The following is a 25609-nucleotide window of genomic DNA, read 5'->3' as shown; positions in this document are numbered from 1 at the left end:
TTTATTTGTTTTTATTTCTAATGTCTCTGTAAAGCACTTTGAATCACCTTGTTGTTGAATTGTGCTATACAAATAAATTTGCCTTGCCTTGCCTTGCCTAGATAGTTTCTACAGAGGCTATATAAAGTGCTAGTGGTTGTGAGTGGTGGTTCAGTCCATGTTATTATTGTGTGTTTGAGGGTACAGTTGTCCATTGTGGGTGTGTGTATGTTCAGTCCATGTGTTTAACGTGGGTCAGATGTCAGGAGGCAGAGTTCAGGAGTCTGACAGCTGTGGGGAAGAAGCTGTTCCGGTACCTGGTGGTCTTAGTCCGGAGGCTCCTGTGGCGCCTCCCAGAGGGCAGGAGGGTGAAGAGTCCATGTGATGGGTGACTGGGGTCTTTGATGATTTTCCCAGCCCTTTTCAGACACCGCTTCCTGTAGATGTCTTTTATGGCAGGAAGTGGTGCTCCGGCGATGCGCTGGGCAGTTTTCACGACCCTCTGCAACGCCTTCCGGTCCGAGGCAGAGCAGTTCCCGTACCAGACTGTTATACAGTTGGTCAGGATGCTCTCGATGGTGCAACGATAGAAGTTCACCAGGATGTCTGAGGACAGGTGGTTCTTCCTCAGGGTCCTCAAGAAGAAGAGGCGCTGGTGAGCCTTCTTGACCAGCTTGGAGCAGTTGGTCGTCCAGGTGAGATCCTCGGAGATGTGGACTCCCAGGAACTTGAAGCTGCTCACACGCTCCACAGCCGTCCCCTTAATGTGGATGGGTGGATGTGGGTCAGCATTCCTCCTGTAGTCCACGATGAGCTCCTTGGTCTTCTCGGTGTTAAGCAGCAGGTTGTTTGTGTCGAACCACTCAGCCAGACGATCCACCTCCTCCCTGTAGGCGGCCTCATCGTTGTCACTGATGAGGCCAATCACCGTGGTGTCATCTGCAAACTTAATGATGGTGTTGGAACCATCAGCAGGTCTGCAGTCGTGGGTGAAGAGGGAGTAGAGGTACAGGTATGGTATCCCAGTGGAGACGGCAGGTCTACTTGGTCCAGGTGCATTGCTGGATTCCTAAGGAAACATTTACATCAAGAACGACTGTTACTTACCAAATAAATAAATACAGTTGTATGATGTTCGATCTCTGTCTGCTGCCTACCAAATGAAATAATTGAGGACTAGCTAAGTAATTTAGCTTTGCTAGTTTTGCTAACACTGCTATCAACCCGTCCAAAATGCTATATAATAAACTTACCAAGTGCTGCGGCGTTTGAAGGAGAAAATCTTTTATTCATTTGTTTGTTTGTTTTTATATGACCTTTGATCATTCTCTGTAAGATTAAAGTCAGCTATTGAATGGCGTATATTTTAAAGTAAAGGCTTTAAAACCAAGTTAGTACAAACGTCACTAATGTCACATAACTTTGCCGACATGTGGCCAACAGTAATGTTTTAATGTTCTTCGTTATTAAACATTTGCACATAAATAAGTGACATGATATTCAGCACATACTTAAAGTTTACTCTTCGGGCGCCCCTCATCTGTTGTTTTTTTCCGCCAAAATTATCCAGCGTACCGCCACTGCAGACTCTGCACATTATCGCTGCTGTAGTCTCAAATATGTGCAAACAGTGCATTGTGGGTTGTGTTGCATCCTGCCAATCCTGCCAAACTCCGCCCCTTTCATGTAAGCATGCAGGGTAACTGATAACAAACTCTGTGTGACAGTTTATCCTGATAACAAACGTTAAGGTAAGTGAATCCTGGGCCCTATTTCAGGAAGCCGGTTTAGTGCAAACTCTGAGTAAGTCAAAGGAGCTTGCAAAGAAAAGCGTCTGGACTTCTTTAAGTTACTTGAAGACGTTTCACCTCTCATCCGAGAAGCTTCTTCAGTTCTAAGGTCAAATGGTGGAGAGTCCCAGTGTTACGGTTCGGCGTTGGCAGTGTATTGTTTTAGGTGTTTTGTTTTGGCGTGACTGTTATGTGTTTCCTGTTTTACTTTGAAAGTCTGTGTTATCTTAGTGTTCAGTTTACGTTTCCTTTTCTCGTCAGGTCTAATTTGCCCCAGCTGTGTTTCCCTCCTGTGGTCCATTCCCTAATTGCTCCTTCTACGTATTTAAGCCCTGTGTTTCTGTATGTCATGGTTGCGATCTTCCCCCCCCGTTGTAAATAGTTTGGCGCCTTGTGTTTGGTGATGTAAATAAATGTCGTATCTTGCTTTAAATCTCGTCTTGGGATTATTTTTGTGGAAGCCCGTATTAGTTTTTTCTCGTGTGTTTTTGCCTTATTTTTATTTTCCTGCGTTGCACGCCGGTTGCCTAGGCCGGGGTGTAACACCCAGATATAAACCTAGTGGGAGTAACCCCCCACAGAGGGACAAAAGGACCCCCTGATGATCCTCTAATCGCCTGACCCAAGGTGTGAAACTGGGTGTGGGCTCCAATCAGCCAGAGTTTCGGGTGGGTTCATTGCGAAACCTGGCCCCACCTTATCATGCGAATTCCTGAGATCAGATGGCCCAGGATGTGAGTGGGCGTTAAGGCGTCTGGGAAGGGATCTCAAAACTGGCTGTTTGGTCTCTCCAATGTAGAGGTCTGGGCATTCCTCGCTGCACTGTACAGCATACACCACATTGTTAAGTCTGTGTTTTGGCGTTTTGTCTTTCGGGTGAACCAGTTTTTGTCTGAGCGTGTTGCTGGGTCTGAAATGCACCGGGATGTCATGCTTGGAGAAAACTCTCCTGAGTTTTTCTGATACACCGGCTACATAGGGGATGCGTCTGTACTTCTTATCCTCCCTCGCTGGTGTCTGGTCTTCTTTTCTGTGCCTCTTTGCTGACTTTAAGAACGCCCATTTAGGATAGCCGCACGTTTTGAGTGCTTCCTTTACATGTGTATGTTCCTTCTTTTTTCCTTCAGGCTTAGAGGGAACATGTTCTGCCCGGTGGTGTAGGGTCCTAATTACTCCAAGTTTGTGTTCCAGAGGGTGATGGGAGTCAAAGAGGAGGTACTGGTCCGTGTGTGTGGGCTTCCGGTAAACTTCGATGTTGAGGTTGCCGTTCTCTTCAATGTGCACCGCGCAGTCCAGGAAAGGCAAACAGTTGTCCTTTGTGTCTTCCCTGGTGAACTTGATGTTTTTATCCACAACGTTAATGTGCGCAGATCCCTTCCCAGACGCCTTAACGCCCACTCACATCCTGGGCCATCTGACCTCAGGAATTCGCATGATAAGGTGGGGCCAGGTTTCGCAATGAACACACCCGAAACTCTGGCTGATTGGAGCCCACACCCAGTTTCACACCTTGGGTCAGGCGATTAGAGGATCATCAGGGGGTCCTTTTGTCCCTCGGTGGGGGGTTACTCCCACTAGGTTTATATCTGGGACTCTCCACCATTTGACCTTAGAACTGAAGAAGCTTCTCGGATGAGAGGTGAAACGTCTTCAAGTAACTTAAAGAAGTCCAGACGCTTTTCTTTGCAAGCTCCTTTGACTACGATGACCTGGATGACTGAGAACCTTCACAGACAACTCTGAGTAAGTATACCCTGAGTTAACGAAAACTCTGGGTTTTCGGTTTCACAAAGCGAGTTTAGATTAAGTCTGAGTGAGTTACTATGACGACACACTCCGTGAAGCTAACCTGCCCCCTAGCAGGTTTACTTCAACTAACCCTGACGTTCTCCGCCTCTGTGTCGGAAACCTGACTGTAGGAAGTGTCAGACATGGCGTGCCCCTTCCTTGAAGAGCCAGTAGATGTTGAAGCCCAAATCCTCCGCAGAGCTCTCCGCCGGGAGAGAGTGATTAGAGTGCATTTGGACATTTTATCATTTCCTGATGATTTTTTTGTGTGAACGTTACCGTTTTTCAGCACAATCTATAATTCATTTGGATAACATCCTCAGGCCTAATATTGCTCATGTGACACATCGCGGACATCCTCTCAGTTGTGTACATATTATTTGTATTGCACTTTGGTTTTTTGCAAACGGGAGCTTTCTGTATAATATTGGTGATGCTGAGCACGTTTCCAAGGCTACCGTCTGTCGGGCAGTCAGGAATGTTACAGTTGCACTGAAACGTCTCCTGTACTCGTTTGTGGTGTTCCCCGGTCATAGACCCACAAGATTCATCAAAGAGGGATTCCACAAAATTGCAGGTAGCAGGATGAACAAAACTCAATTCATGATGTGGTGATACTTGAACTACTACTTAAATTTTACATTTATTTTCACGGTTCCCAGGCGTGATTGGCTGTACAGATGGCACTCACATTCCAATCATTGCTCCTTCAGTAAATGAAGGAGACCATGTGAACAGGAAGTCTTTCCACAGCATTAATGTACAGGTACATAAAATAAAAAATAAAATATAATAAAATAACATGTTAATTGGGTGGAAATCCCTAGATCAATGTTTAAATTAACACTCACGCATTGACTCTGTCGGCTATGTTTTGCCATGCATGCTCCCTTTCTTTTGCAGCTGAGGCTGTGTTACTTTTTTTCTGCAAAATTTGCATGTTATCGGCATATGCTGCCATCAGAATTTCTACCTCAAGCGCTGTAAAATACATTGACCTTCCCTCCGTCTCCATGGTGACTCGCTTAATCTGTGCTCCACTAATCAGGGCTTTATGTATCCTCGTGCGCGCGCTTAACTTGGGGTCAAAGCAACTCCGCGTTGATTGAACTACTTGTTATCAGCCTTTCTGAAACCGAATATTCCGAGTTGGACAGTTCGGGGTTACTCAACCCTGAGTATCGTTTTTCACTCTGAGTTTTCTAAACCAGCTTCCTGAAATAGGGCCCAGATGATGGAAAGATAGCCCGGGTCTGTTGATGAGTCTCCACTTAAACACTGACTTTGTTTGTGTTTCCTGGAGTCCCGTCAGTCCTGTAAACCAGCGTCCCCAACCTTTTTTGTGCCACGGACCGGTTTATGACCGACAATATTCTCAAGGACCGACCTTTAAGGTGTCGAGGATAAACACAACAAAACAAAACCAGTACCGCTGTCAAAAAAAGAAGAGTTATTCAAAACACATGGGAAAAGACCCAGGGAAACAGAGTTAACGATAAAAAAGATTTTAAAAAATAACGCTAAAACCCCTGAAGAGCATCAGTTTCACACAGTTGACTGATATACTCTGCTATACATCCTGCAATGAAATAGGAGGATTGTGTGTTTATTAAAATCATCATGGAGTCATTGACAGAAGAGCATCAACATTCAGCCTGTTAAATTAGATTCAGATATTTTTATTTCAGAAATGATTCCTAATAAAAATGGAGAATATAAAAACACAATCAAAGCTAGGGATGTCGAAAACCGGTTCTTGTTGTTCCCACTGTTTCAATTCCTTGGAATTGTTTGCCATTTTTGCAAACGATTCCCTTACCGATTCCAGTCGCCCCGAATGACGTCACCACGTTGCGGAGCGTCATTTACCTGGCAGGAAACACGGCGCGAAAGCGGCTCAAACGCTCAAAAGTTTGGTTATACTTTATGAGAACGGATGACAACAGGGCAACTTGCAGTACTTGAAAAGTAGATATTTCATTTAAGGGAGGAAACACTGCGAATATGCAAAAGCATTTGCTCACAAAACACGCGATGACCTTAAATGAATGTCGTGTTTTTAATTCCGCTCCGGACTCATAAATCTCAACCCAGCAGCAGCGGTAACGTTTGCACGTCCTCTCCCGTTAATGCGGCAGGTAAATAATCAACTAACAGTGCATATTATGTTAGCGCGATCTGTCTTATTACAAAACTTGACATTACTGTGCATTTAGGTGATCATGATGAGAGAGACAGAGTCAGTCTGGCTCAGATGCTGGCAGTTCTCGCTGCAGTCTACCGGTAGCGTCCCCTTTCAGGCCAGGATAGACGAATGTCACCGAGCAGTGACTAAGTTTGTGGTAAAAGGCTTGCACCCATTTGCCGCAGCAGATGCCCCCGATTTTCGGTAAGTGAATGTGTTTAATTGTAGGCAGGGACATTACTGGATATTCTTGTGTAATTGCCACAGAACAATTTATGTTATACTTTGTTATTGCTACATAAGAATATTTATTTTATTATTTTACATTTACAATTTTTTTTCCTGGGGACCCTGTGACACTCCATTGAAGAGCCGTAGGCTGTGGATCTCTTAAGATCTCACTGCTGGGTTTGTAAGGCCATGTTACTCCTAAATTTCTATCTTGTTCAAAGAGAAGATATAAAACAAAGTTCTAAGCTAATCGACCTTAGTGTTCTCCTCTTTAAAAAGAATCGATAAGAGAATCGATAAAGAATCGAATCGTTAAACAGAATCGAAAATGGAATCGGAATCGTGAAAATCTTATCAATACCCATCCCTAATCAAAGCAGTAAAGTCCATATTATGAAGTGTTTGCTGTATCAGACAATCATGTTTATTCACAACAATGAAAACAATATAGTGCAGATAAACATGGTGCTGTAATGAATCTTCTCTTAAACACAATAACAAAATACATTTTCCAAGAGAGATGATAATGATTCACATCAGAGTGAAGAACGAATACATTTACAACTGGTTTCTAACATTTCTTATAGATCGAACTGATCACTGATAGAAACAGAAGAATATTCAAAATGATACTCTGAGAGATACATGAATGAGATATAGATAAAATTAAATCACATAAAACAAAAAAGCACAAAATCACTATAACTGAAATAAAATGTGAGCAGAAATATAGAAGAATTAAGTCAAAAGATAGAAAAAGGCAAAATGTTTAAAATATATAATCACATAAGAGACTGAACCGTCCAGTCAGGTCACAGATTCATTCATCCATCCATCCATCCATCCATCCATCCATCCATCCATCTTCATCCGCTTTATCCGAGGCCAGGTCGCGGGAGCAGCAGCCTAAGCAGAGAGGCCCAGACCTCCCTCTCCCCAGCCACCTCCTCCAGCTTATCCGGGGGAACACCAAGGTGTTCCCAGGCCAGCCGAGAGATATAATCTCTCCAGCGTGTCCTGGGTCTGCCCCGGGGCCTCCTCCCTGTGGGACATGCCTGGAACACCTCACCCAGGAGGCGCCCAGGGGGCATCCTTGTCAGATGCCCGAACCACCTCAGCTGGCTCCTTTCGATGTGGAGCAGCAGCTGCTCTACTCTGAGCCCCTCCCGAATGGCCGAACTTCTCACAATAATATTTTTGTTTGTTTTTGTTTTGATTTCATCACTTCTATATATTATTATTATTATTATTATTATTATTATTATTATAAATGCTGATAAGCATATTAAGTGTGTGTCTGAGCTGAAAGCTGCTCTCCTCTCCTGGTTTTCTGTATCACACAGACCACAACAACACAAAGCATCACCTGCAGACCGCTGAGCATTATCCACCTGACTCTGTAGAAGGTCGATTAAACCCCAAAGGGCTCTCTGTAGATCAGAACAAATGTTTCTGCTGACACACACTCATCCTGTGACTTATAACCTGCACACACATACTCTCCTGCATCTTCCAGTGAGACATTAGAGATTATCAGGCTGTCACGGGAACAAGTGATTCTATTGTCACTGCAGAACTCATCATCGTACACAATTTTGCCTTCTGTTTGGATCAACTTAATGAACATAAAGCCCGAAGTACTTTTTTCCCAATCATCAGAGCATCTCATAGTGACTTCATCTCCCTCTGAGAAAACCTTTACTGCAGGTGGACCAAATTTAGGGCACACCAAAAGCCAGTACGAATGTATTACTTTTTCCCCTACACAGCTGTAGATACCTGAATCATTTAACATTAGTGATGGAAGTACCAGCGAGAAGTTTTGACCAAGTTCTTGATCAATAATGTCGGAACCTGCCTCCCTCCACCAAACTGGGGGCTGGTCATGAATGGGGTCCATGAAGGGACACTCCAGCACAGCTGTGTCTCCCTCTGAAGCATAACGTAGCTTTGTTTGTTTGGTCAAACGTACAGAGTAAGTGCTCACACACTGCTGTTGGTTCATCAACAGGCAGATGTAAGACGTTGGTTGTGTGTTGACATGAAGAAGTGATGCGTTTGTCACCTGCAGGAAACTTTCTTGGACTTTATTCACCTTCAAAATTGTTCTGTCTTCAAAACTACTCAGCCCGGCTTGTTGTTGCCACTCCCCGTAATGTCTGATCCAACGCACCGTCAGATTCTCACCTGCTCCTTTACATTGTACGTCTTCAGTGTCTTCAGTACTTGTGATATATTCTTCCCACCTTACTGTCTTGCACACAGTCAGGCTGATGTTTCTCTCATATGTCACGCTGCCCTGAGTCCAGCACACATCTCGGTACAGTCCAGAGTCTGAGTGGGCCAGGTTGTTGAGAGTAAATGAAGGAGAACCATGAAATGTCTCAGGAAATGAGAGTCGTCCTGTCAGGTCTTCATGTACTGTGAATTTTCTGTTCCAGGGGTCAGAGATGTTCCACAGGACCAGAGTATCTTCACCAACACGTCTGGAGGTGATGCAGGAGCTGTTTTGATCTGGGAGCTTGAACTGTAAAGACTCTCCTTCTTTTCTTATGGCGATAAATTCTTCTGCATGAATGTTGCTGATGAGAGTGAACAGCAGGGAGAAGCAGAGCTGTGCGACTGCAGCCATCCTGCTCAGAGGTCTCCTGGTGAGTGTCGTACAAGCACTGACACTGCTCGCTTCATGAGCTTCCTGTTTGTGGTTGGAGGAGGAACGTCACTTCTTTATCACATCATCAAGGAACACTGAAGCGTTTGGGTCGATATCACGGCGTATATCTGCTTTCACTCTTCACAGGTCAAAGTGTGGACACGGGTTATTTTATACTTCGTTGCATGGGTCCAGGGGTATCAAACATGTGGTCTGGAGCACAGAACCGGCCAGTCACAGTGTCCAATCTGAACAGTTACAAGTGAGATAATGTCAGCTTTACCACACAGCCATGAATATTTATGAAAATGTAAAAGTCCTTTCTAAACTACAGGGAGTGCAGAATTATTAGGCAAATGAGTATTTTGTCCACATCATCCTCTTCATGCATGTTGTCTTACTCCAAGCTGTATAGGCTCGAAAGCCTACTACCAATTAAGCATATTAGGTGATGTGCATCTCTGTAATGAGAAGGGGTGTGGTCTAATGACATCAACACCCTATATCAGGTGTGCATAATTATTAGGCAACGTCCTTTCCTTTGGCAAAATGGGTCAAAAGAAGGACTTGACAGGCTCAGAAAAGTCAAAAATAGTGAGATATCTTGCAGAGGGATGCAGCAGTCTCAAAATTGCAAAGCTTCTGAAGCGTGATCATCGAACAATCAAGCGTTTCATTCAAAATAGTCAACAGGGTCGCAAGAAGCGTGTGGAAAAACCAAGACGCCAAATAACTGCCCATGAACTGAGAAAAGTCAAGCGTGCAGCTGCCAAGATGCCACTTGCCACCAGTTTGGCCATATTTCAGAGCTGCAACATCACTGGAGTGCCCAAAAGCACAAGGTGTGCAATACTCAGAGACATGGCCAAGGTAAGAAAGGCTGAAAGACGACCACCACTGAACAAGACACACAAGCTGAAACGTCAAGACTGGGCCAAGAAATATCTCAAGACTGGTTTTTCTAAGGTTTTATGGACTGATGACATGAGAGTGAGTCTTGATGGGCCAGATGGATGGGCCCGTGGCTGGATTGGTAAAGGGCAGAGAGCTCCAGTCCCACTCAGATGCCAGCAAGGTGGAGGTGGAGCATGAACAGAGACTTTGCCTCCTCCTGTGTGTTATGTTTTACGGAGACGTGGCTCTGTGAGGACACCCCGGACTGCGCGCTCAAGCTGGAGGGCTTTCATCTGCTGCGCGTGGACCGGCAGGCCTCTCTCTCTGGTAAGACCAAAGGTGGAGGTGTCTGCTTCTACATTAATAGTGGCTGGTGCACAGATGTAACAGTGATTGCTCAGCACTGCTCTTCCTCTCTGGAATATCTTTTTATTCACTGCAAACCGTTTTATTCTCCGCGGGAGTTTGCTTCATTCATCCTGGCCGCTGTTTACATCCTGCCAGATGCGGATGCGCAGGCAGCTCAGTGCGCACTCGCGGAGCAGATACTGCACATGGAGCGGACATTCCCGGACTCTCTCATCATTGCTCTTGGGGACTTTAACAAAGCCAATCTGAGCCATGAGCTTCCCAAATACAAGCAGTATATTAAATGCCCGACCAGAGAGGAGAGGACATTAGACCACTGCTACAGCACGATCAGCGGGGCCTATCGCGCGGTGCCCCGCGCTTCACTCGGACTTTCTGACCACGTCATAATCCACCTGATCCCCACGTACAGACAGAGGCTGAAGCTCTCCAAACCTGTCGTGAGGACTAAAAAACTGTGGAGCAACGAGGCTGTGGAGGAGCTTCGCACGTGTTTGGAGTCTACAGACTGGGACACAATGAAGGCTGCTTCTAACAGCTTGGACGAGTTTACGGACACTGACACCTCCTATATCCACTTCTGTGAGGACAGCATTGTGCCATCACGCACCAGGGTGAGTTATAACAATGACAAACCCTAAACTCAAAAAGCTGTGGCTGGAAAAGAGAAAGGCGTTCAGAAGCGGAGACAGGGACTGCTACAGAGAGGCCAAGTACAGGTTCACTAAAGAAGTGGACATTGCTAAACATCAGCACTCTGAGAAGATGCAGCAGCAGATCTCAGAGAATGACTCGGCCTCTGTGTGGAAAGGTTTTAGGAATATCACCAACTACAAGCCTAAAACCCCCCACTCCACTGACGACTTGCTCTTGGCCAACACCCTTAACGACTTCTACTGCCGTTTTGACGAGCCATCAGGCAGCCTTCACACCTGCAACGGCCCCAACAATAGAGACACTTTGGACACTCACTCCCCCACCTCTCCCCCCTCCACAGAGCCATCACCACCTTCAAACACTTCACCTACAACACCCCCCTCCTCACCCCACACAAAAGAGGATTTCACACCACCTCCTCCCACCACAACTCTTCATATTCATGAAGCAGATGTGAGGAAGCAGTTTAAGAACCTGAATGCTCGGAAAGCTCCCGGCCCAGACGGCGTGTCTCCTGCCACCCTCAGACACTGTGCAAACGAGCTGGCCCCAGTGTTTTCTGGCATTTTCAACTCCTCACTGCAGACATCTCATGTGCCTGCCTGCTTCAAGTCCTCCACCATAATCCCTGTCCCCAAGAAACCTAGGATCACTGGACTAAATGACTACAGACCTGTGGCTCTGACATCTGTGGTCATGAAGTCATTTGAGCGCCTGGTTCTCTCCCATCTCAAGACCCTCACGGCCCCCCTCCTGGATCACCTGCAGTTTGCATACAGAGCCAACAGGTCTGTAGATGACGCAATCAACATGGCCCTACACTTCATCCTGCAGCATCTGGACTCCCCAGGAACCTACGCCAGGATCCTGTTTGTGGACTTCACCTCTGCCTTCAACACCATCCTTCCAGACCATCTCCAAGGCAAGCTTTCCCAGATGAATGTGCCTGATCCCATCTGCCGGTGGATCACTGACTTCCTGACGGACAGGAAGCAGCATGTGAGGCTGGGAAAGAATGTCTCGGACTCCCGGACCATCAGCACCGGCTCCCCTCAGGGCTGTGTTCTTTCTCCTCTGCTCTTCTCCCTGTACACCAACTGCTGCACCTCCACCCACCAGTCTGTCAAGCTAATCAAGTTTGCAGATGACACCACCGTTATTGGACTCATCTCGGACGGGGACGAGTCTGCCTACAGGAGGGAGGTTGAATGTCTGGTGTCCTGGTGCAGCCACAACGACCTGGTGCTGAATGCCGAGAAGACAGTGGAGATTATTGTGGACTTCAGGAAGCACACAGCTCCACTCCCCCCCCATCATCCTGTCTGACACCCCCATCACCTCTGTGGACTCATTCCGCTTCCTGGGTATCACCATCACCCAGGACCTGAAGTGGGAGCCCACCATCACTTCCGTCATTAAGAAAGCCCAGCAGAGGATGTACTTCCTGAGGCAGCTGAAGAAATTCAACCTGCCAACACGGACGATGATGCAGTTCTACACTGCAATCATCGAGTCCATCCTCACCTCCTCCATCACCGTGTGGTACGCTGGAGCCACTATCAGGGACAAACAGAGAGTTGTGCGCTCTGCTGAGAAGGTGATTGGCTGCAGACTCCCATCTCTGCAGGACCAATACACCTCCAGGACACTGCGGCGTGCAGCTCGGATCACAGCTGACCCTTCTCACCCTGGACACAGTCTGTTTGACCTGCTCCCCTCAGGCAGGAGGCTCCAGTCCATTCGCACCAGAACCTCTCGCCATAAGAACAGTTTCTTCCCCTCTGCTGTTGGACACATGAACAATAACCGTATGACTGTTCCCGCCACTAACACATGACCCTACGCTGTGTCACTGCATCATCCCATGTTTGGCACTGATCACCACCTGCACTCATGTATATATCATGTATATATCTTTCTACTTAGCACTTTTAATTCTTATTCTTATTTTTATATTTTTACGACAGTATGTTTGCACTGAAGCACCGCAGCAATTTCCTAATGTTGTAAACCTGCTCAACATTTGGCAATAAAACCCTTTCTGATTCTGATTCTGATTCTGAGTACTGGTTTGGGCTGGTATCATCAAAGATGAGCTTGTGGGGCCTTTTCGGGTTGAGGATGGAGTCAAGCTCAACTCCCAGTCCTACTGCCAGTTTCTGGAAGACACCTTCTTCAAGCAGTGGTACAGGAAGAAGTCTGCATCCTTCAAGAAAAACATGATTTTCATGCAGGACAATGCTCCATCACACGCGTCCAAGTACTCCACAGCGTGGCTGGCAAGAAAGGGTATAAAAGAAGAAAAACTAATGACATGGCCTCCTTGTTCATCTGATCATTGAGAACCTGTGGTCCATCATCAAATGTGAGATTTACAAGGAGGGAAAACAGTACACCTCTCTGAACAGTGTCTGGGAGGCTGTGGTTGCTGCTGCACGCAATGTTGATGGTGAACAGATCAAAACACTGACAGAATCCATGGATGGCAGGCTTTTGAGTGTCCTTGCAAAGAAAGGTGGCTATATTGGTCGCTGATTTGTTTTTGTTTTGTTTTTGAATGTCAGAAATGTATATTTGTGAATGTGAAGATGTTATATTGGTGTCACTGGTAAAAATAAATAATTGAAATGGGTATATATTTGTTTTTTGAGTTGCCTAATAATTCTGCACAGTAATAGTCACCTGCACACACAGATATCCCCCTAAAATAGCTAAAACTAAAAACAATCTAAAAACTACTTCCAAAAACATTCAGCTTTGATATTAATGAGTTTTTTGGGTTCATTGAGAACATGGTTGTTGTTCAATAATAAAATTATTCCTCAAAAATACAACTTGCCTAATAATTCTGCACTCCCTGTATTTAAAACTTTTTGAATAGTTTTTTAGTTTCAAAAACAACTAAAAAATGTTGTTTCCTATGTGATCCTTCATAAAACATCACATATTTTCCAACATAATTCAGGGTTTGGTTTGGTCTAAGTAAGCAGAGAAGTCCAGGCATCGCCTTGTAATCAGAAGGTTGCCGATTCGAGCCCCGGCTTGGACAGTCTCGGTCGTTGTGTCCTTGGGCGAGACACTTCACCCGTTGCCTACTGGTGGTGGTCAGAGGGCCCGGTGGCGCCAGTGTCCGGCAGCCTCGCCTCTGTCAGTGCGCCCCAGGGTGGCTGTGGCTACAATGTAGCTGCCATCACCAGTGTGTGAATGGGTGGATGACTGGATATGTTAAGCGCTTTGGGGTCCTTAGGGACTAGTAAAGCGCTATATAAATACAGGCCATTTACCATATAATCTGTAATAAAAATAGTGAACAGATTTCTGATGTAATATATACTATAATATCACATCAGGAAATTTTCTAAATAGCGACATTCACTTAATTTCAACATTTTCCCTTTTCTTTATAGCTCAAGAAGATCATATCTTTATAACTCTTGTTGAACTGTTTTATGTTTGGATATTGCTTCAATTCCATATTCAAACTGTTCCACAGCTTCACTCCATGCACAGAAACACAAAAGCTTTTTCCTGTTGTACGTACCTTCCCTGTTTTGAAGTTACAAAAACCCCTTAAATTATAACTTATTCCTTAAAAAAAAAACATACTCTGAATATAATCTGGCAGTTCCTCATTTTTTATGCTTTGAATAGAATTTGTGCTGTTTGGAATTTCACTATATCAGCAAATTTCAATATTTCAGACTGCAAAAATAGTGAGTTTGTATGTTCCCTATAACCTGCATTGTGGATGATTCGAACTGCTTTTTTGTTGAAGAGTAAAAAGTGAAAGTAATGTGGTTTAATAGTTGTTGCCCCAGACCTCTGCACAAAAGCTTAAGTATGGTGAAACCAGTGAACAGTAGAGAATATGAATTGATGTCCCATGTGATACCTGCTTTGCCTTGTTTAGTATTGCAATGCTTCGTGATACTTTGGAATGAATATATCTTACGTGAGCACTCCAGTTTTTCATCTATTATTACCCCCAGAAATTTATTTTCACTGACTCTTTCAATATCAACACCATCCATCCATCTTCATGCGCTTTATCCGAGGCCGGGTCGCGGGGGCAGCAGCCTAAGCAGAAAGGCCCAGACCTCCCTCTCCCCAGCCACCTCCTCCAGCTTATCCGGGGGAATACCAAAGCGTTCCCAGGCCAGCCGAGAGATATAATCTCTCCAGTGTGTCCTGGGTCTGCCTGCTGGGCATTCCCAGTTATGTAAAAATAGAAAACAATGATCCACGCTGCAGTTTCACACCTTGCATTTCCATCCACTGGGACAAATTGGACCCTTTGCCATCCTACTTATGGGGGATTTTAATATTATTTAAATAAACTGCCAAACGTGTTTTGAATTTGCCCTAAAGTAAAGTCATTAAAAAAATTTCCACTTGGAGTTAAAGTGGACATTAAACACCACGTGTATAAAGATTAATTTGCACCATGAAGCTCTGCTGTCACAAACTTGCATAGATGTAACATTGTCTGTGAAGTTAGATTTAAGAGAGAAGTCCTTGAAGTTTTTACAACAGAACGTGACGTCATCAGGTTGGTGGGTTGGCTGCAGCTCATAGACTTACATTATATTAGAAAACCAGTGAACCTCAGTGGAAAACAAGATTAAAACTAACAAGTCTAAGGGGGGTCACTTTGGTACTCCCCCTGGCTACAGCAAAGAGTTTCATGTTAAGAAACCAAAGATGTACTGTCCACTTTCACTCTGTGTCTCCTAAACAGTCAGTGTTTCCTCGTTGTTTGGCTAGCTGTGAAACGGGAAAATCCACCTGTTGGCTGTAATGTTCATGCAGGTGGCAGCAGGGAAAGTGGATATTTGTTATTCAACATGCGTCTGAGCTTATATTGACACCATAGGAGGTCAATTCTGTCGTGGAAGTAGGTTTCCATCTAAGTTAATGTCAGCTGTGACAGTTCTAACAGTTGTGCTGCTTGTTGTAGATCAGAAATAAATATAAACAGCTTATATTAAGTTGTGCCCAGTAGCTCAGCAGATACTCTAAAGCTCATGATGTAATGAGGAAAAGAAAACAGGCTGATATCCAGATTGACGTTTTGGAAACTGATTTTGCTTCTGCAGCATCCTGTGTGCAATCCTGTTAGAATATGTCTGATCAGGGCGATGGTTGGATCCTGTTAAATACCCCAATTCTTTGATCTTTGGGCTGAAAGAAGAACAACACTTGGTGTTTAATGCTCAATCAACAATCTCTTTATACCATACAACCCTTTAGGCATAAACGTCCGGATGGGAGATTTGCACAGGAGGTGGAGTTTTCCATCTACCCAGCTCCCCAAGTGTCCACTGCTGTGGTTGAGCCATACAACTCCATCCTGACCACCCACACCACCCTAGAGCACTCTGACTGTGCCTTCATGGTAGATAACGAGGAAATCTATGACATCTGCCGTAGGAACCTCGATATCGAGCGTCCTTCCTACACCAACCTGAACAGGTTGATCAGCCAGATTGTGTCCTCCATCACTGCTTCGCTCCGCTTCGATGGCGCCCTCAATGTTGATCTGACAGAGTTCCAGACCAACTTGGTGCCCTACCCTCGTATCCATTTCCCCCTGGCCACCTACGCCCCCGTCATCTCTGCAGAGAAAGCTTATCACGAGCAGTTAACTGTATCAGAAATCACAAACGCTTGCTTCGAGCCAGCCAATCAGATGGTGAAATGTGACCCTCGCCACGGCAAGTACATGGCCTGCTGCCTTTTGTACCGTGGCGATGTGGTGCCCAAAGATGTCAACGCTGCCATTGCTACCATCAAAACCAAGCGCACCATCCAGTTCGTGGACTGGTGCCCCACCGGTTTCAAGGTCGGCATCAACTACCAGCCACCCACTGTGGTTCCTGGTGGAGACCTGGCCAAGGTCCAGAGGGCTGTGTGTATGCTGAGCAACACCACCGCCATCGCTGAGGCCTGGGCATGACTTGACCACAAGTTTGACTTGATGTACGCCAAGCGTGCATTTGTTCACTGGTATGTGGGTGAGGGAATGGAGGAGGGTGAGTTTTCTGAGGCTAGAGAGGACATGGCAGCTCTAGAGAAGGATTATGAAGAGGTTGGAGTTGACTCTGTTGATGGGGAGGGAGATGAGGAAGGTGAGGAATAGGTTTATTGCAATGAAATCATCAAAGTTATGCAAGTTCGCTCAGAAGCACTGTTACGTTGTTATACCAAATCTTGTTACACATTCCTGTGTATATTTTTCAACTTTAAATAAATGTGTTTGAAAATGTGTTTTAATGCTATGTGAGAGTGTAACATGGAGACATGACCACTTTGTTTTGTAGTTCTGTTCTTTCAGTATCAGCACTTTCTTTTATTAAGGTGCTTCTTAATAAAGAGTACATGAGCTGTTTAATCACTGGTATGCTTAATTTTAACCCTCCAAAATCTAGAAAAGAAAGTTAACCGCCAGGTTAATTCTGAATAAAGTAAAATAACGTAAATAAATTACAAATATAATAATTTAACATTATAATAACTAAAAGCGACATTTTTAGTGAATCTATATCTTTCTTAACCCCCCTAGTTCACAAAGCCTTAAAGTTTACTCTTCGGGCGCCCCTCATCCCCCGTTTTTTTCCGCCAAAATTATCCACACCCACTGCCGCGCTGAGCATTCTGGGATATGTTGAGCCACAAAGTCTACACCGCCACATCCTTAAAATTCAGGGAAATGAAGGACGCATTTGAGGGCCGGATTTCGAGCAGCCTTCGAAGTGGGACAGCCTTCGTCGCGTCGCTGTGACGTAATCGGCCTTAAAATGCGGCCTTTAAGGCTGCAGACCCTGAATTGGGAAACAGCCATAGCCTAACATATGAAACAGGAAAAGACGGCCGTGTAATCCCTTTATTTCCCTTGAGAGAGAAATGGATCTGAAACCACAGAAATCAGAGTGTTTGCAGAGTGCAGACACACAGATAATGAAGACATGCTGCTCGGAAATGTTAGATACAGATAAAAATGGTGTGTGTGTGTGTGTGTGTGTGTGTGTGTGTGTGTGTACTGAGCCAAGATTGCAAAACACTTTACAGTTATTTATTTGTAAAAAATGTTTGGAATCATGTATGATTTTTGTTCCACTTCTCACATGTTTACCACTTTGTGTTGGTCTTTCACGTGGAATTCCAATAAAATTGATTCATGTTTGCGGCTGTAATGTGACAAAATGTGGAAAAGTTTAAGGGGGCCAAACACTTTTGCAAGCCACTGTAAAGAACTTGGAAAGAAAAACTTCTGGCATCCAGATGTTTTTCTTCTCCATAAAGGTGTATTTAAAAAAAAGCACAGCAAATTATAATATTAAAGCGGATGTGTGACCTTAAAGGTTTCTGGCTGAAAAAAGGTCACTGATCAAACTGATTCTTGCTCACAAAAAACATTTTAATCAGATTCTCTGCAGGAAAATTTGAAAACATTTCCTCCTAACTTCTCAGTATTCACTTATCAGCATTCAGTCAAACGTTCATTTACGGGTGTAGTTACTGCTAATAACTGACTTTCCACAGCAGTTGTTTGGTCGGACACAGTGAGAGATGTAATCTGTTACTCTTCATGTGAGAAAGAAGGTGTCTCTGAGATGTACTAATAGTGTGTTAGTTCCAAATAATAAATTAGTGAATGTATTTCATGGCAGTTTGATTATTCTGGGACAAACAGTGCAGTCTTCCTCAAAGCATCACTGTGAATATAATCATATAATGTTAAAAATATAATAACAGTCTTTTTATTATTGGTCAATGAAATAAATAAATCCTCTTTATTATCAGAGTGAAAACAGACTTCCACAAACGAACGTCAACTGATGAGTCCATAAATATTCAGCCATTCAAAGGTGACTGACCTGCTTCAACAGCCAAAATCACATATTTCTGGAAGGTCCACTCACTGGTTATTCAGCATGCCAGGCTGCAGTTACACCATGCAGACAAAAGAGCACTCGGAGCAAGTTAAAGGAAAGTTTATTCAAAAGTAGAAGTCTGGGAATGGAGACAGAGGAGTTCACTTAAATCTGTCACTATGAAACGGAAGCAATCAAATCTGCCTAAATCTGACACTCAAAGGTAAACTGGATACCTGGCTGACCATCACGTTCACGACCAGGTGAGGACGGATCAAAGATCAGGAGTCGATTTCAGGCTTGGGCTTGCTTTCATCATATTAGTCCAATCCAATCCAACTTTATTTATAGAGTACGTTAAAACCAACATGGTTGAATAAAGTGCTTTCCATCACAAAAACTGAGATAAAAGTTAAAAAAAACATAAACAGACAAAGAAAGTTAAATAACAATAAAATAAATACATAAATGAAAAAAAGATTTCAAAATTAAATCCTTAAATATATTAAATATTAAAACTAGTGCTGTCAGCGTTAATCTCATTAAAATGACGTTAACGCCACGTGGCAAATCTCCGTTAGTGAATTACAGTTTTTTACAGACGCTAGGACACATGTCTCAATACTTAGGTCACGTTTGCAAAACTCCTCCCACAGTGAGCACAACAGAAGTCTATGTGGGCTAAACTGAGGATCAGTTATCATTGTTTTGGCACAAAATGCATTCAATGACTACATCTCTCAAATTTCATGAATCATCTTCTCACTCAGACACAACAACTGCCAAAAATCTTTGTACGGACAGGACATTTTGCATGTGCTTACATACTGTTTTCAAAACTGTTAAACTCATGGTCAAAACAATAACACAATGCAAAACTTGAAAAGACAGCAAAATCCAACAGCAATATTTTATTGAAACATATTTTAAATCTAAAAATGCAGTTTAACCAGCCACAGCTGATTCTCATTGTAGATGAACATCTACACAGGTGTTACTCCTTCAATTTTTCAACTCCTTCAATTCTGGCAGCCAGAAGATTCTTTCCTAGGTGTATTGCCCTAGATGACATAAGATGTGATGTGGATGAGAACCTGTGGCCAAATGGAGAAGACCGAGTAGATTAGCATTACTATTGTATGTGTATCAGTGGATGGCGTGTACACAAATTCTTGTATTTTGGGATTACTTAGTGCAAAAAAATAAAAATACATAAACAAATATTACCGACGTCTGCATGATGTCTGATTCATTCCAGTAACATATATTGAAATTATAAACAGAGATGTGTCCTTGTTTTACACAGGAAAACACTGTGTAATGCTACATGTTGTTAGTGTTTTTTAGGTCATTGTTTTGTGGGTGACAAAGTGTGTTTGTCGGCTGTCAACCTTTGCTAGTGTTCTGGAGGAATGAGTTTATTTGACACCTGAATGAAGTGTTTTGGTAGTTGTAGTGCATTTTGAATGTGAAATGAACTGCTTTGCCAAGCTGAGGGTCAGTTAGGAGAATTGTGTGAAGAGTTTTGCACAAGTGACCTAAGTATTGAGAAATGTGCCCTAGCGTCTGTAAAAAACTGTAACGCAGATCGTGTGGTTGTTTGCTGACAACAAAAAAACATCAAAGGAGAAAAGTTGCATCTAAGAACACGTTTTTTTCTTACTGATGCTCATTAGTGAAACACAAAGACATTAGACAAAAATGAAACTTTAGACCCTCTCCTCCCCCAACAGAAGTCAAAGGGATCTTCCAGGAATAGTGACACTATTTTCTGGAGGATTGATTGGTCAGTACGTCGTGATTTCATACCTGCTGATCTCTAATCTGGAACCTAACCGGCACCAGCAGAGTAAAAGACAATTAACAGCTAAATTGAATCAAGCATAAAAACATTTTAGGCATTAGTGATGGGTCGTTCGCGAACGAAATGGCTCTTAGAGCCGGCTCTTTGACGTGAACGACGCGAGCCGGCTCCTTATCGCGAGCCGTCACGTGGGTTTTTTTTTTTTCCTTTCTCTCAGCCTCTCTCTCGCACTTTTTTTCCGCTTCACTCTGCACGCGAGCCTTGTGCTTTACGCTGGGCAGAGGGGGGAGGGGCGGTAGTTACACTCAGTAGCACAGGAACAGAGCCAGAGAGAGAGAAAGAGAGGCAGGGACAACAACATTAGAAAGGTATAGTAATCATCCACAACTATTTTCGGTTGCAGATGATAAAGGATTGAGAAAGTTTATTCATGCAGGTGAATATGCATGTTCTTTTAGTTTTCATATTATAATTTATATTTAATTGTGTTGTGGTTTGCAGTGTTTTGTGTTCTTTTCACTTTAAATTTGTGAAAGGAAAAAGCTGAAAATTTAAATAGTTAAAACTTGAAATGTGAATAGTTGATTTTTGTATTATATGATTTATTTATTACATTTTATGTGGAGTGAATAAATAAAAGTATATTTACGGTGGCCCCTAGAGACAAAGCACATACAAACTTCAAATCACGTACGAACTCTGAAGCATGTACAAACTCCAAAACACGTAAAAACACGTACAAACTCCAAAACACGTAAAAACTCCAAAAACACATAAAAACACGTACAAACTCCGAAGCACGTAAAAACTCAGAAGCATATAAAAACTCAGAAGCACATAAAAACTCAAAACACGTACAAAAGACAACAGAAGTGCTCCAGGATGCTGGGCGCAGTGTTGAGCCTTTGTTATCTTGTGGCTACACAAGCCAGCAAGTACCAACGACCGGATTTGGTGTGTGGTAATAACAGGTAAATGAACTTTTTTTTAAATTATTTGAATATATATATGAGTGCCTGTGTATAAATACACAAACAATACACACATGCTTTCAATTGTGTAATTTAAGTGATCTAGTAGCTCTGCTTTGGAAGTTCAGTTCATGCTAGAAATGTGTTTTGGAGTTTGTACGTGTTTTGTCTCTAGGGGCCACCGCATATATTTATATATAAACATATAAATAAAACCACTTGTTTTTACGTTAGTAATTCCTTTTGTGCATAATTTTATATTATTGTTAATAATAAATTAATTAAAGCAACAAAACAACCTGAAGATCCGGTTCGGAGCCGAAAGAGCCGGCTCTTTTTAGTGAGCCGAACCGAAAGAGCCGGATCTCTAAAAAGAGCCGGAAATCCCATCACTATTAGGCATCAAGACAAGTCATATTATCTGTGAATTTCCCTTTTTTTGATTGGTCAGATGCTGCCAACGCCTCCCTTTCCTTGTGAAGGTGCATGAGAAAACCTGGATTAACATTGCTAACCAGCGGACAGCCCAGTGTGCCCAGCAGAGCCCTTCACACTCTGTTACAGAAAAACCATATGTTTTTTTTTGTGTTGTGTCAGGGATGGATATGTAGTTGTAACGTTTGTGTTCACTAACTTTACTTTCTGTTTCCTACCCTGCCTAGTCTGTCTTGGACTCAATGCTGACTCAGCCTATAGTCTCTCCTCCACCTCTGCCTCTGCTCTCTCACGCTCTTCTCTGGCTCTACTTTCTGCTAACATTCTGCTCTTCTCTCCTCTTCTGAGCCTGCTCCAGCCACAACTTAGCAACTGCTAACTGCAATTCCTTCCTCTGCTTCGCTTTACCTGTTTTACCTGCTACACTTACAGCTATTCTTTCTACCAGCATTTTACACTGAACTTCCACTAATGTCCCTTCAAATCCACATTTCCTGGTGGAGACCTGGCCAAGGTCCAGAGGGCTGTGTGTATGCTGAGCAACACCACCGCCATCGCTGAGGCCTGGGCTTGATGTACGGCAAGCGTGCATTTGTTCACTGGTATGTGGGTGAGGGAATGGAGGAGGGTGAGTTTTCTGAGGCTAGAGAGGACATGGCAGCTCTAGAGAAGGATTATGAAGAGGTTGGAGTTGACTCTGTTGATGGGGAGGGAGATGAGGAAGGTGAGGAGTAGGTTCATTGCAATGAAATCATCAAAGTTATGCAAGTTCACTCAGAAGCAGTGTTACGTTCTACCAAATCTTGTTACACATTCCTGTGTATATTTTTCAACTTTAAATAAATGTGTTTGAAAATGTGTTTTAATGCTATGTGAGAGTGTAACATGGAGACATGACCACTTTGTTTTGTAGTTCTGTTCTTTCAATATCAGCACTTTCTTTTATTAAGGTGCTGCTTAATAAAGAGTACATGAGCTGTTTAATCACTGGTGTGCTTAATTTTAACCCCCCAAAATCTAGAAAAGAAAGTTAACCGCCAGGTTAATTCTGAATAAAGTAAAATAACGTAAATAAATTAAAATATAATAATTGAACATTATAATAACTAAAAGCGACATTTTTAGTGAATCTATATCTTTCTTAACCCCCCTAGTTCACAAAGCCTTAAAGTTTACTCTTCGGGCGCCCCTCATCCGCCATTTTTTTCCGCCAAAATTATCCACACCCACTGCCGCGCTATGCATTCTGGGATATGTTGGGCCACGAAGTCTACACCGCCACATCCTTAAAATTCAGGGAAATGAAGGACGCATTTGAGGGCCGGATTTCGAGCAGCCTTCGAAGTGGGACAGCCTTCGTCGCGTCGCTGTGACGTAATCGGCCTTAAAATGCGGCCTTTAAGGCTGCAGACCCTGAATTGGGATACAGCCATAGCCTAACATATGAAACAGGAAAAGACGGCCGTGTAATCCCTTTATTTCCCTTGAGAGAGAAATGGATCTGAAACCACAGAAATCAGAGTGTTTGCAGAGTGCAGACACAGATAATGAAGACATGCTGCTCGGAAATGTTAGATACAGATAAAAATGGTGTGTGTGTGTGTGTACTGAGCCCAACTGCCTCAGTAATTATGGACCTTATAGTCCTTACAAACACTGTTTCACTAACTTCAGTAAACATTTTACATACATATGTCACTGCTGTATAATTTACAGCAAACGCCGTGAACGCAGCGGTGCACGAGCCACTGCAGTGGAGCTCACGTACAGCTTTGTGGGCTCAAAATGTGGTTAGAAATATTTTGTACTTCTACTTTTGTATGTGTAAAAAGAATTTGTGTGTGTGTGTAAAAAAGATTTGTATGTGGACTTAGCCAAAAAAAAAAACCCGTGTGAATCTCTGCAAGTTACAAGTACGAATTTTGACCCTATTTTTCTTCCTTTCATCTGATTGGTCAATGTCATGTCAATCACAAATGTAACAATCCAATCAGAGAACAGATGGGTTTGGCTGTCGGAGGGGAGCTTTTTTGAACTGCAGGTTATTACTCTATAATATTACTTACTCTAATATTATTAATAATAATTATTAGTAATATTAATTATTAATTATCTAATAATATACTAATCTAATATTACTTACACCGCACTTTACAGTTATTTATTTGTAAAAAATGTTTTGATTGATTGAATCTTTATTTTGAACATGTTGAAAAAGTACAACAAAATAGAATTAAAAGAGACAAATGAACAAAGCAAAACAAAAGGAAAACGAGCAACCACAACTCATAATAAGCATAAGCTTATTTAATCCCACCCCTTTTCCACTATCTAGTATCAATAGACTACAGAAATACCTCCTTCCAATTACATTATATGTCATGTGTATTTATTTATTTTTTTAATATATATACATATATGTTTCTATCTATCCATACATATGTATACACACATACGCACATATACACATTTTCAATAACCCCATTAACACCTCAAGGATACACAACCCATACCAACATACCCGTGCACCTGCACACACATGAAAATATTAGACAAGAACACCCTATCAAATCTCTACCTTTTCCCTGTACCCTGTAAAAACCATATCCTTAAACCGCTTTTTAAACTGCGCCATGCTCGGACATTGCTTCATATCTTTACTTAGTCTGTTCCACAGCTTCACTCCACACACAGAGATGCAAAAACTTTTTAATGTTGTACGGATACGAGGATGTTTTAAATTTAATTCCCCCCTCAAATTGTATCCCCGTTCCCTTTTAGAAAACATTTTTAGAATATTGTCAGGAAGCAGGTTATTTATTGCTTTATATATAATTTGTGCAGTGAGAAAATGAACCAGATCTGTGAATTTTAGAATTTTTGATTTTAATCTTTAATTTTAGTGGATGTTTGGAATCATGTATGATTTTTGTTCCACTTCTCACATGTTTACCACTTTGTGTTGGTCTTTCACGTGAAATTCCAATAAAATTGATTCATGTTTGCGGCTGTAATGTGACAAAATGTGGAAGAGTTTAAGGGGGCCGAAACACTTTTGCAAGCCACTGTAAGGAGCTTGGAAAGAAAAGCATCTGGCATCAGGACATCCAGATGTTTTTCTTCTCTACAAAGGTGTATTAAAAAAAAGAACAGCAAATTATAACATTAAAGCGGATGTGTGACCTTAAAGGTTTCTGGCTGAAAAAAGGTCACTGATCAAACTGATTCTTGCTCACAAAAAACATTTTAATCAGATTCTCTGGAGGAAAATTTGAAAACATTTCCTCCTAACTTCTCAGTATTCACTCATCAGCATTCAGTCAAACGTTCATTTACGGGTGTAGTTAAAAAACTGCTAATAACTGACTTTCCACAGCAGTTGTTTGGTCGGACACAGTAAGAGATGTAATCTGTTACTCTTCATGTGAGAAAGAAGGTGTCTCTGAGATGTACTAATAGTGTGTTAGTTCCAAATAGTAAATTAGTGAATGTATTTCATGGCAGTTTGATTATTCTGGGACAAACAGTGCAGTCTTCCTCAAAGCATCACTGTGAATATAATCATATAATGTTAAAAATATAATAACAGTCTTTTTATTATTGGTCAATGAAATAAATATTCAGCCCTTCAAAGGTGACTGACCTACTTCAACAGCCAAAATCACATATTTCTGGAAGGTCCACTCACTGGTTATTCAGCATGCCAGGCTGCAGTTACACCATGCAGACAAAAGAGCACTCGGAGCAAGTTAAAGGAAAGTTTATTCAAAAGTAGAAGTCTGGGAATGGAGACAGAGGAGTTCACTTAAATCTGTCATCATGAAACGGAAGCAATCAAATCTGCCTAAATCTGACACTCAAAGTAGTGATGGGATTTCCGGCTCTTTTTAGAGATCCGGCTCTTTCGGTTCGGCTCACTAAAAAGAGCCGGCTCTTTCGGCTCCGAACCGGCTCTTCAGGTTGTTTTGTTGCTTTAATT

General features: G+C 42.8%; 1 protein-coding gene and 1 pseudogene across 2 annotated transcripts in view; both read left to right on the top strand.

Annotated features, from left to right (window-relative positions):
- LOC309687774 (uncharacterized protein) overlaps positions 1–25609 on the top strand; it is a 43781-nt gene that overhangs the window by 9092 nt on the left and 9080 nt on the right. The gene's annotated exons all lie outside the window — the stretch shown is intronic.
- On the top strand, positions 15756–16937 carry LOC309721102 (tubulin alpha chain-like; annotated as a pseudogene). The gene has a single exon. The product of its transcript is annotated as a tubulin alpha chain-like (transcript).

Source organism: Aulonocara stuartgranti (assembly GCF_965226115.1).
Source record: "Aulonocara stuartgranti genome assembly, chromosome: 14".
In the NCBI taxonomy this organism is placed as follows: domain Eukaryota; kingdom Metazoa; phylum Chordata; class Actinopteri; order Cichliformes; family Cichlidae; genus Aulonocara; species Aulonocara stuartgranti.
Note: the sequence above shows the minus strand (reverse complement) of the source record. Positions and strands in the feature narration are given on the sequence as shown.